A 13,442-nucleotide genomic window follows, 5' to 3' on the forward strand; every position below is an offset into this window, starting at 1 on the left:
ATTATTAGTGATGGCCGATTTTCAACGAACCGAAAAGTAAAATATTTGTAATCGGTTATATCATGCCGATATAAGCATTAACTTCTCCAGAGGATAATCACTCATTGTTTCAAACATATGCTGCACTCTCATTGGTGGAAAAATGACAGCACAGCGAACAAATAATAATCGATTAGTTGTTAATCGAGTAGTTAAAAAATTGGACATCTCTCATTTTGGTGTGATTGTTTTGATAAAAAAAAAGAGCGCTAAATTTCATCTCTACCGAGGGGGTAGCAAAACCACAAAATTACCTTGCATACGGGGGCTATTCATTGGATGAAAGGGACCGTGAAAGAGGACACTAAAATAGAAAGCTTTTCTTCCGACTGTTCATCTTAGTATTCTTCTTTGGTAATACCGCCCTTTTAAACGGAATCCAATATTTTAAAAAATAAGCTAGATGAACAGAAAAGCAAATACGGGAACAGACCCGATGAATAACGGTTAAGGCAGTATATACTGTACGAAAACATCATTCTCTGTTCGTATGAATTATTCAACCATTATTATCGAAATTGCTTTTGTGAATCATAGCTGCAACCAGATGACGGTTGTTTTTAAATCAGATGGTGTAGAGGATGAACATTGAAACAAACGGACCTGCAGTTGAAAAACGTAATGATCTCTGCAGAATGATCTTCATCCCAAATTGAAATGCATATGGTATTGGTAGTGCCCCTTAACGCAAATCTTTAAAAATGACGATGTAAATAATTCAATCCCACGTCATTTGCTGATGCGAGCTGGCACCCGAGGTGAAAACATATCTATCGCTATCAGAACATGGAAAACCGAAGGTAATCAGTGGCGTGGTACAGGAAGATGTTTGTTTTAAAAATCACGTACGACTCAAATGAACATTTGAAAAGGGCTATCCTCGTTGATCAATTCTCTTCATAGACTTTCTCTTTGGCTTACCACGACAGAAGATGATGTTAGCTTGCATCTAAAACAACACACTCAATGGGAAATCCATTTGCAGTCGGGTTATTCACCAAAGAGAAAATCGATAAAAAGAATCGATCAACGCTTGGTATCGATTCCAGAGACTAAAGCCATGATTTGTCATAAATTACGCATCGAGCAACAGAAGAACTCTAAGAGTGATGATGATTTTAATAATTTTCATGGAAGCATGCAAATGGAGCATTTTTTTTGACGTAGGATTACGTCTTTAATTTATACACTGGGTGTCACATTAAAAAAATCAAAATCCAGCCATGTAATGACAAATCCCAAACATGGACGCAATGATAGAGCGCAAATCGAACAAACGACACATTACGCATGCTCACATGAGCGAGCTCAATGCTCGGTTGATCGCTCACCATTTCACCAATGAAAGGAAGGAAGTGACATTTTTTTTTTGGTGACATTGATCTTGAACATTGGTGCATTTCTAGTAAATGTGCTTTAAGAATGTGGGTTCCCTGAATCCGAATCAGACGTCGGAATCCATGTACAATGTTTATTTTAAGCAGAAATGTAAAAATTAATTTCTTAAAATACACGGTCACGCCTTAATGTAGGTAATTTTATTGAAGGTCGTTAGAAATTTAACAAAAATCCTTTAATTTATAGGCAATGGAAACTCTTTTTTTTTTCGTAAGGAAATTATCGATTTTCATTGCGTTTTAATCAAAATTAAACATTATATTTCAGCGCATTCATTAGTCTGAATAATCTACTTGATCGAAAACATCATGTGAAAATATGTATTGACCACAGAGAAAATGATTTTTCAAAAAATCTTCTCAAAATAGCGTTTTTATTTTCGCTAGGTAATATGCTTCACTTGAAAGGCTAATATGCGCCACCGTAAGTGTTATGCTTTTTGCTAGATGTTATGTAGGTTGCATACATTAATGCGCTATCCTTTCGTCATTATTTCGGGAAGTATAAATTTAGGTTGCATTTAGAACACTTTTGTAAGGTTCCCACTATCTGAAACTCCTGTTTTGTGTAGCTCATAACAGCAATTTAAACTTCAACGATTGTTTATGAGTTACCAAACCACACGACGCATATTTCCCCACCCTCAGTACTTAGTATATTATAAACGCTAATTTGTGATAGAAAAACATTCTGTTTTCACACAGATCACAAAGCTGGTAATGCAGCAGTCAAATGTTAGGAAAGCTCGTATTTTTGCCTATGAAAACTCTTACAAACCGTTGAACAAATCTTACATCGAAAGGCACTCAATTAAACTTTTTTTTTATTGTGAGCCGAAATCGTAAGTTTTACGATTAGCATTACATTTAACCCAAGGTAATAGGTAATATGTTGGTTCAATACACAGTTGATTAAAGTGTCTATTGAGCGAAATATCGTAGGTTGAGAAAAACTCATCAAAACAATCATTAAATACTATCAAGATTTCACTTGATATCTATCACCTGAAATTTTCAACTGGACTGCTAAACACATAAGGTATTAATACCTTATGTGTTTAGCTGTCGAGTTGAAAATTTTAGGCGGTAGATATCAAGCGAAATCAAATATTTGATCAGATGAATTGTGTATTATGAACATTATGATTTGAGTGCATTCTCTTTTTACGAAAAAGAGTGAATGCAAATTTGAGTTGTTTTCAGTGACCGTGTACAGTAGATAGCCAGGCCAGTAGATACAGGCCAGTGACAAGGCCTATACCAACAGCAGCGTTTGACAGTAGGCAGCATGTCCCGGGCTCAAATCATTTATTTTGCTGTGCTGGGCCCGCTGTCACTGTATAACATGTTGCCTACGCGTCTGCCACTGGGCTGATAGCCTACGATTGACCAATGGAGAAATATTTTACACTAAAACTAACTGAAACTGGGACTAAACAATATTTCTGTGGCATAAACTAAACAATGAATGGCGATAACCAAACACGAAGTCATATTTTTTAATAGATGAAGTTTTCTTCAATATTCAATAGGCTACTTCAAAATCAATTCACTTCCTAAACACCTCGGATGTAAATTCACTAACATTCAGACAAAGTCGGAAAACAAAACAATCCAAAACCACCAAAGATTCTTGCAACCCTCTGAACATTGTAAACGCTGGAAGGTGCTTGAGATGCATAATAATTTACTAAACTAAGCAAAGCCTATTTCTTTGTGCTTCACCAGTACCTAACAAAGAGACTTATTTTCTTTGCATTGCAAAAAATTCCATTCGCTATTCTGCCTTTTAAAAGAGAACCGCTGCACCATTAAAGCCAACAGAAAACAAATTATTAATCCCGCCTGCATTCAGCATTGGACCAAAGTTTATAAAAGTTAATAACAACAATGAGTAATTGCTGTGACAAGAATACGTTTTTGATTAACGATATATAATTCATATTGTAGAAAAAAAAATAAAATAAAATAGTGCATATAAAATACTTTCCAACCAATTAGCAAATGATACCCGAGATTCTTTCAAATTTTTATTCACAAATTGCACCAATGGTAACGATTTCAGATAGTTTGAGTTTCTTCAAGCAGATTGATGAGAAAAGACTGTAAATTCTTAGCTCGAAGTCAACCACCATCGGACACATATTTCCAATTTGGTTCCGAATGGTCATGTTATAGGTTGTTTAATTTACTTCAAGCAAAAATAAATAAATATTAGAACAAAGTCTCCAGAGGAAATGGCGCATTGAACGATAGGAAAAAAAAAACGATTGAAAATTGTGATTTATGTGCCCATAGGAGTTATTATATTTATACAAAATTATAGGAATCAGAATACAGCTGCTAATACTATAACACGAATTATTGATACTAATACCGCAGAAAAAGCTACTAAACATACAACAGTAACTAAAAAACGTGCTACTCAAGTGCTTAGTTTTGTCATTTAACATATCAGAAAAGAGAGGAAACGGAAAACTGAAGCGCTGCATTAGCTCGACAAAATACTAACTACGTCACCATCTCTATAGAAGCACTAGTTAGGGTATAACTGTCACATTTAGGTTGACGTTTGTTTCGATTGTTTTATTTATTTATCCTGTTAAGTTTTGCGTTCTATTGAGATAAGACCTACCCTCCGGCTGTTGCTAAGATTAAGTTCGAAGGCAAGTAAAAAACACACAAATATATTCTAAAGCGTTAAACGTTATTCTAAAACAGATTATGATAAGTTATTTTTATTAATAAGAAGCAAGCTTGCAAAAAGACATAAATTTAATTTAATTTTAAACATCAGTCACTTGAATCGAAAAATTCCAACTAGAATAGTGTCTGCTAAAAGCCTGTTTTCTAGTCTACGTTAAATTGTAAGCCTTAGTAAAAACAAAAAAAAAGTTAACCAATTGATCCAATGCTAAATATCCTAAAATTTTCATAGCAAACCAATTTATTCTCCTTAGCAAACAATTCCAATTTTATCTCAAAGAAAGAAAAATATGTCCAACAAAATAAACTCCCTGCTTTATGTTCAAATCCCCCTATTTGATTGAAGCCTGTCAACAAACTGTTCCATGTAAAAATGAAAATCGAATAAAACAGTAATTCTACAAAAAATGATACAGCTCAGCTAAGATTGTGATTTAGTAAACAAATGAAAAATGAAACAAGAAAACTACACACTAAAGTAAGCATACGAATAAAAATAGCCGTTTGTAAAGTAAAATAATAATAACAAGTATTTGTTATCATAATGAAACAAATTCTAAGCAGAACATTTGAGACAGAACAAACAAGCAAGAAGCAAATCAACGCAAAACAAAAGTAAAAGTAGAACATGTAAAATAGTTAAAGGTCATTTTTATAGCGACAGCATTAAGGGCAGTAAAAAACAAAGCAAAATTAACAAAAAAACAACAACAAACAAACTGTAATTAAATCTTTTCTCGTATATTTGCTAAACTTTAAACTACAAAATACATTTAACAAAACCGTACACACCAGTCACTTATCTGCGAGTAAATGACTCTAAAAAGATGAAAAAAAATGTTCGAACAATATGGGTAATAAGTAAGAGCCAAGGGCGAAAGAGCTGTTTCACTGCAAATTTTTGGCAATCCTTAGAAAAAGCCAATGGACACTCTTCTCGGGCGCTACTACAGTGAGCAGTTTAGAACTACACATACAACACACAAACACATGAAAGCAAAGAAAGAATAATAGAGCAAAAACTCATCCACGAACTACTTTTAGTGAAGATTCAATCTTGTTGTATAATTATGAAGGTATATAGTGGAATATTACGAAGAATTTCTTTTCATTTCTTTTCCTTCGAAATCGAACACAAAAGATTAGACACAGAACACATTTTCAAAACAAACAAACACACAGCCGGCACACGTAAAGAAACCATTTCTTCGTCCATTTATTGTTACAATAAAATTGTAGGAAAATTATGACTCGTTTGATTAGTTTCGGTATAAAGCAGAAGCGCAGGAAGTATAAGAAGATGTTGTCACGAATGAATATCTTTATTTTTCAAATAAACAATTTTCGATTAAAAATTACATCATACAGTTTACTTCGCACAATCCGAAAACCCATCAGTGGAGTCGACCAACCAAATACGACTTAAATAGACGGAGTAGCATTAGTCTATTTCGATTCTTCGCTTCAATTAATTATTGCATATTCCTCACATTATTCATATCATGAATGACCATAACCACCTGAATCATGTGGTGGTATCGTCCAGATTCCGGTATTAAACGGACTTAGCTGTCGTTTTGGTAAAACTCCGATCTGCACTTATCTTAAGCACACTTATGCTAGTTCACCAGCTCAGCCAGCTCAACAAACTAACACGAATTTCAGTTGTTTCTGAAATCTAATGCTGGTAGATGCTAACACCCTGTTTATTAAACCCTTGTTACTTTTTAGTACAGTACTAGTACACCAGCGCTAGCAACAATACACAGATGTAAACACCACATTAGCGAGGGGACGAGCAGGGCTCTTCTGTTGGAACCCCCGGCGACGTTGGTGACGAATCACTATATTGCCTACTCATGCTTAAGGTCTTGAGTTATGTTAAGATTGTTGATTCAAATCATTTTCATTTTCACACGACGATTGTGATTACATCGTTTTTCTAAGGTATGACCAAATAGGAACCTGTGACCAATACTGGTAAACTTACCCTACTTGATTCAAATTCCGTCATACGAGTTTCAATTCCATCCAAACACATTGAAACGTAATTGGATTCACTTCGGCATATGGATGAAGACAGAAAATTGATTCACTATACACAGTTGAAAAAAATAGTGTAAATTTCCGTTACTATGATGCACATAAATGGAGCGTTGTGTATCATTCAAGTTTACATTATAGATCGTGTAAATTTATGAGACATGTCATGCAATATTCCATATATTGTATGTAACTGTCCACCTTTGTTTGCAACATTTCTTGCAAGCTGCTAGTTTACGTGAAAAATAAGTTTACATCCATCAAAGTTTGCATGCAAAGTTGTTCACATCACCAGTAAAATTCAGAATTTTTTTCTGTGTACCCGAGGAGGAGAAAATAACCTATGAACACCAACTGGTAACTGGCAACGTAAATATAATATTGATTTATTCGTTATCCCAAAATATTAGATCCGTATATTTTTATATTTTTACTAGGATGACCATTTCCATGTTAGGGTGGTCCACAGACAAACAGACGTAGCTCTTTGAAAAACTTGTTCTTGAAAACATAGTATCTCAAAACATATAACCTCAGTAACGACATCTCTCTGGCTTCTCGCGGAAAACAAGCTTGCTCGCTAACTCGTAATCAATATTGCATAAAAGTTCTATAGAATGTATAGAAACGTCAAAGTGATCCGATGCCAGCGCTGCGGCGAGTAGTTCGCGGAACTGTGATATTCAAATCAACCGTTAAATGCATGAACGAAGATACACAATGAAGAGTTACGTCTGTTTGTCTGTGGGTGGTCCATAAACATTATTTTAAATTTCTTTTCATTAAGCATTTTGATCTTTGAAATCGGCCAGTAGTTCAATGGTTATAAATTATTTAAAATGTAATTTTTGAAAGAAAAAAAAACGATTTTTTTGACCACCCTAACATGGAACTGTTCACCCTAATGACAGAATACAAAAAACTGGTTCAATATTTTGCGATAAGCAACAAAACTAGTAATTTTACGAGATTCTAAAAATCATTATATTGTTTTGCTATGGAATGGCTGTATTACAATAACTGGCGGATAATAAACGCTTTGTTGATGTCAGAATACAATAATTTGATATTCAAAAAGCCCTCTAATATCAATCCAATAGCTCTTTAACTTAAAGTTATTAGATAGTAGTTGAGTGAGCCCGGCCTTGCTCTGGATTCAATCTTAGCTTGAGTGTATGCACCAATAAAAAAAAGCATGCTACACACAAAATCACGGCCTCCCTGTTCGGTAATTTTTTACTGGGTTTTTGAACAGCTGAAAAAGTCAGTAAACTTAAAAAAATTGTAAAAAATTGTATAAAAGTGATTTTTTCTTGAAATTTATACAGACTGTGTTCTTATTACATTTATTTGATGATAAAAATAAAATATGTTAAAATTGTTCGTTACATTACGTGTGACCGTTATTTTCAGTTTACTGACTTTTTCAGCTGTTTGAAAACCCAGTAAAAAATTACTGACCCCAGTAAAATAATCTCTGTGTGTATATTGTACTTAGCCCCCCTCTTACCTAAGGGGGTACCCCCTATGACCTCAACATGCCAAATTTGGTTCCATTTGCTTGATTAGTTCTCAAGTTATGCAGAAATTTCTGTTTCATTTGTATGGGAGCTCCCCCTTACAGAAGCGGGAGGGGTCTCAAACCGTCATAAGAACAATTCCCGGCCCCAAAAACCCCCACATACAAATTTTCACGCCGATCGGTTCAGTAGTTTCCGAGTCTATAAGAGTCAGACAGACAGACAGACAGACAGAAATTCAATTTTTGCAAAATATTTCGATAGCTGAATAAAATCAAAACAAGGTATGCTAATATACCTCATTAAAATATGCATATCACAGATAAACAGACGTAACTGTTTGAAGAAGTTTTTCTTGAAAACATTGTTTCTCAAAAAATAGGACCTCAGTAACGACATCCGTCATCCGACAGTAACGAAAAATTTGCACAGCCGAGCTCGGTAGAAAAAAACTAAGTGTGTACGAAAACTTTACTCACTCAGTGTAGCCGCAACACGCAACGCGACGTGACCAATTCAAAATAATCCTATTATTTTTATTATTATTTCTTGCGTGAGTCGCATCGCGTCTACTCTGGTGGAGGCCTTTGAGTGCAGTCTTACTCAATTGAGAGTTGATTTCATCAGCCGTGCAATTTATTGAATTTTCACAGCCGATGAAAGAAACGCAAAATTTAGTTGAATTTACTCAAAATGGCAGAATGTGGGGTTACTCAGTAAATGAGTTAAATTTTCTTTAAAAATCGGCTACTCTCAAGCTCGTCTATGAGTATACTCATAAACGGAGTAGAATTTCCATTGATTTTCCAGAAAATCGAGCCGACTATTGAGAGATTCAACTCAATTTTGAGCTACTCACACCGACCATACATCATTGCATGCAAGTTTGTTAAACATGGCTGTTGAGACTACCTCAGTGGTAGGTAATTTTTTACTGATATTTGAGAAATTAGGGACACTTTTTTGCTCAACGCTTATCTACTATACTATCCATAATCGCATTTCAGTCCTATCTTTGCTTGATTTCCTATCCATATGGGACTGATATGCGATTAAGGGCAGTATAGTGCAAGGAAAAAGTGGTTGTTGCTGATATTTCTTAATGAACTCGGCTGCAAGTTGCGTATCAAATGGACTTGTGCCTTGTAGTATTTTATAAAATGCTATGTACGCGTCCGGGAAGAAAACGAAAAGTTGTATCATAAATTTGATGCTTGCAGATAATTTCGCTGTTTATAATGTGTTGTGATTTAAAGAGATCAAAGGAGGCTTTATGGAAATGGGTTTTGCATTAGGAAGAGTGCCATGTTCCCTGTTAATGTGTTTTTATGTGGTTGTGTATATTTTTTTTTTCTTTTCTTTGTTTTCGAAATTTTCTAAAATTTATTTAAGGTTGTGTTGGTTAAAAACCTCGATCTCGCGTGATCTATTGATGAATTTACACAAAGGTAAAACTGGCCATGCGACTCCTAGTTTTCGGATTTGCAATTGTAAAACTGATGATGTACTAAAAAATATTCCATACGATTTGACATGATTTCACATTATGTCCATCTGCTGGTCGACCGTAACGTAAATTCATCAATTTTGCGGTTTTAGTTAGAACATAAGAAAAGCGATATTATAACAAAATGCAAAAATATAGTTGAGTCTTGTGGGGGAAAAGACATTACAATTTATGCCATGCTACTATTTTAGAAAATCGTAACTGATAGATACTGGGCGAAACGCTTCGGAATGTTTGGATAAAAAATAGGGTGCACGCTTGATCCAGTTTGGGATACATTATTGACTGCTTTCGAGAATGTAATTTCGTTTGTATAGTTTGTTTAACCAGGGGTTACACAATCGTCACGTCGGTCATAGATGGCTGTGATAGCCTAAACAATGCGTAAAGAGCAAATCGAAACATGGAACGTCGCGTGATTTGAAAGATCGTCGGTTGCAGTGGTGCCAGTTCCATTCATATTAAAAAGATTTGTGGTCAAATAACTTGTTTATCGTGTATTCTGCGAAAGTAGTCGCCGGGTTTGAATGGTAACCCGTAACGTGGGTAGATCACCTTTTCGTGGTACGTTACGGTATGTAAGATCTACCACCGATTCCTATTCCTGACTACTTCAAACTAGGGGAACAGGATTTTTCAGTAATCCAAGGAACACATCTTAGTCCTTGTTACTGTTTATGCCTTGTTAATAGTGACAAGACTCGGCTTTGTCCACCGAGGATGATCTTGAAACAAGGAAAAAAATAGTTAGTTAGCCTTCACCTATGTGATTCCTAATCTTCTATTCGTTGTTCTCTAGTTTGAAGTGGTTAAGACTAGGGTTCTGATGCATGGTCATTATCGGTGTCATTCCTTAACTTTTTTGCTAAGGAATCCAATTTTGACTGACAAAGGGGCGCGCCTTTGAAGGGTGTTTCAACACTCCAAAGGGTATAAATAGCGGAACCTTTCAATTAGAGTCGGATCCATGCGATAAATGTAAGAATGACAACTGTGAAAAAAATCGAATACTTCATCATTTCTCAATAGTGATGGAGTAATACGACATGCACTAAACTAAGGACTCGGGATATACTACAATAGATCAAATAATTGGTCGCAGTGGTCTTAGGTCCCGAACAGAGGAGAATAAAATGGTAACAACAACTTGAGTAACGGTATATTGTGATATGAGGGGCTCGGCCCTTAGGGCGACCGTTTTTGCTTACTGAGCAGAACATCATGAGTCTAATCTCAGGCCCATTCACATTCAAGATTCGTCAATCGTTTTATTTATTAATATGACTACATGGTAATAACAGCAACTCGATGATACAAAAAGAGCTCGTTTGCCTAGTGGCAAACGTTTTCGCTTACTTAGCAGAAGACCATGCGATCATATCCTTCACGTTTTATGATCGTTAGGACATCAATTCAGTTTATAATTTACCAAAACGTACACTTTTTAGGACGTTCTTTTAAAGGGTGATACGGTCAAAATTTGGTCAAGGGAAAACGCGTGTAAATCGGTGAAATCGTTTATTTAAAAAATCAAATTAAATTTCTTTTTCAAGTTCAATTAGTATAAAATTCAGGAAAAATATTCCGTTAGGCTTCCGCTTTTCCAAATCCGAATTGCCGGGCCTTACACTTGACCCCTGCCATCAGATTTTGTACAGCCACCTTGTCCACCTTCTTCGCCGCAGAAAGCCAGTTTGCCTTGAACTGCTGCTCGCCCTTAGCAGTTTTTTTGGTCTTCTTTAGGTTCCGCTTGACAATAGCCCAGTATTTCTCAATTGGGCGGAGCTCTGGCGTGTTGGGAGGGTTCTTGTCCTTGGGAACCATCTGCACGTTGTTGGCGGCGTACCACTCCATGGCCTTTTTACCGTAATGGCAAGATGCCAAATCCGGCCAAAACAGTACGGAACAACCGTGTTTCTTCAGGAAAGGCAGCAGACGTTTATTCAAACACTCTTTCACGTAAATTTCTTCGTTGACAGTCCCGGAAGCTATGAAAATGCTGCTTTTCAAGCCACAGGTACAGATGGCTTGCCAAACCAGATATTTCTTTGCGAACTTTGACAGTTTCATGTGCTTGAAAACATCTGCTACCTTTCCCCTTCCTTTTGCCGTATAAAACTCCTGTCCCGGAAGCTGCTTGTAGTCGGCTTTGACGTAGGTTTCGTCGTCCATTACCACGCAGTCAAACTTCGTCAGCATCGTCGTGTACAGCCTCCGGTATCGCGCTTTGGCCGTCGTATTTTGTTTATCATCGCGATTTGTAGTCACTACCTTCTTGTAAGTCGATAGTCCGGCTCGTTTTTTGGCTCGATGCACGGTTGTAGACGATACACCCAGCTTATTTGCGGCATCTCGGAGAGAGAGGTTAGGGTTTCGCTTGAAACTACCGGCAACTCTCTTTGTCGTCTCAGCGGCTTCCGGTTTTCGATTTCCCTTCGATCCAGACTTCCTGGCTGTCGAAAAACGTTCCCCAAACACTTTAATTACATTTGTAACGGTTGATTTGGCAACTTTTAGCGATTTTGCCAACTTTGCGTGCGAGTCAAAGTGAGTTTTCGCAAACTTTTCCATCACTGGTCTTTAGTAACAAAAAATAGCCATTTGTCCAGCAAATCCATTCTTCTAAAAAAGCACAAAAAACAACTGATATATTATCGATGAGCCCAATCTTCAGTCCAAGAAGCAAACATTGATGTTTGGTTTCTTTGTTGAGGCTCTATCGCCATGAACCAGTGGGTATGTTTCTGCTGAGATATACTGCAGGCTTCCAACGAAGCACACAGTGCGCCTAGATAGAAACGGATAAATCTGACAACTACTATTTCTGATTGTTTGTTATTCAAAATATAATCATGGAAATACACATTTTGTTGCTGTACATCTAACGACTAACATTTGAAAATGGTCTACATTGTTGAAAATTCATAATTGCTATTTTTTTAAATCAGAAATTAACTTGAGAATGGCTGGACTTAGGAAGAAAGAAATGTTTTGTGCACATCTATCAAAAATGCTACGTATATGCTAAAAAAAAAAATATTTTTCTAAGAAAAACGCAATTTCATTAAATTGTTAAAATCAACAAAAACAAGAACGTTTAATTACCTACAACTTCTTTTCAGATCTCATTTTGATTATGTTATAATTACGATTAATGTTAAGATTTCTAGAAAAATTATAATAAATTTTTGAATACACTCTTTTCAACAGTAACTCATGAGAAAAAAATGCTTTGATGAAAAATGCAACCATTGGTAGCAGCAAACATGTCAGCAATGTTTCATTCAAACCGGAAGGGGTCGAGAAAAAACTGACATTTTTTTAGCGTTTTGTGCTGGAAAATTTCCAGGAAATGCTCTTAGGGGACTTTATTGCAACCCCATTCTAATTTATCTTTTTAACCGAAATATGGGGGGTCATAAAGAGGAACATAATAGGAATTGGTTGCGCAGCTTGAAGCAATGAGTATACGGTATTAGACAAAATATTCCGGAATTACACGCAATGACGTAACTTTTAGGATTTGGCTTCAAAACCAGTAACATTGTGAAAATTTATCCCAAAGTCCATAGTTAACTATAATATTTGTTGTAATTGATCCATAATACCATTAATGAGATTTAATATGGGTCATTCCAGCTCAAGTGGGTACATCACCTACGGTTGATGTCACCTATTTGAGCCAAACTTGGCCAAAACGCTTATTTTGGCATTCTGAACAAACGGCTTCTTTTATTTTGCTCTGAAGTGCCTAGATTCCTCTCAGCTACAACCCTGGATTTTCGAGATTTAAAAAAAAATCATCTTTCAGAAGAGATTACTTACTTACAACCAAATAAGCTATTTGTGATCTTAGAACGTCAATTTGAAGGTTTTTTATGTAGATTCTTATAGATGAACCCACATTTTGTTCTTGTTATAATAACTACAGTAAACAGGCTGATCACCGGCAGACGTATCAAAATTGTAAAAAATGGCCTATTTTCACCATGGCCAAGATTTTTTATTGCTTAATATTTTGGGCTCAAATTTTCACCACACTTTGGAAAACTTTTCTACTTATTGTGTTTCCAGGGGAAAAAGATTTGGACAAATAGTTTTCGAGATATGACCAGATGAGTGAGTGGTATGTTTTTCTGGTGGAAAAATCAATGCTATTTTTTCATTGTACTTCTAAAGCACAACGTTTTGGCTGTATCCTATAGGAACTTGAGCTGGAATGACCCATAT

Source organism: Ochlerotatus camptorhynchus, unplaced genomic scaffold (assembly GCF_037179485.1).
Source record: "Ochlerotatus camptorhynchus isolate MF236.1 unplaced genomic scaffold, CSIRO-AGI_Acam_v1.1 ptg000008l, whole genome shotgun sequence".
Lineage (NCBI taxonomy): Eukaryota > Metazoa > Arthropoda > Insecta > Diptera > Culicidae > Ochlerotatus > Ochlerotatus camptorhynchus.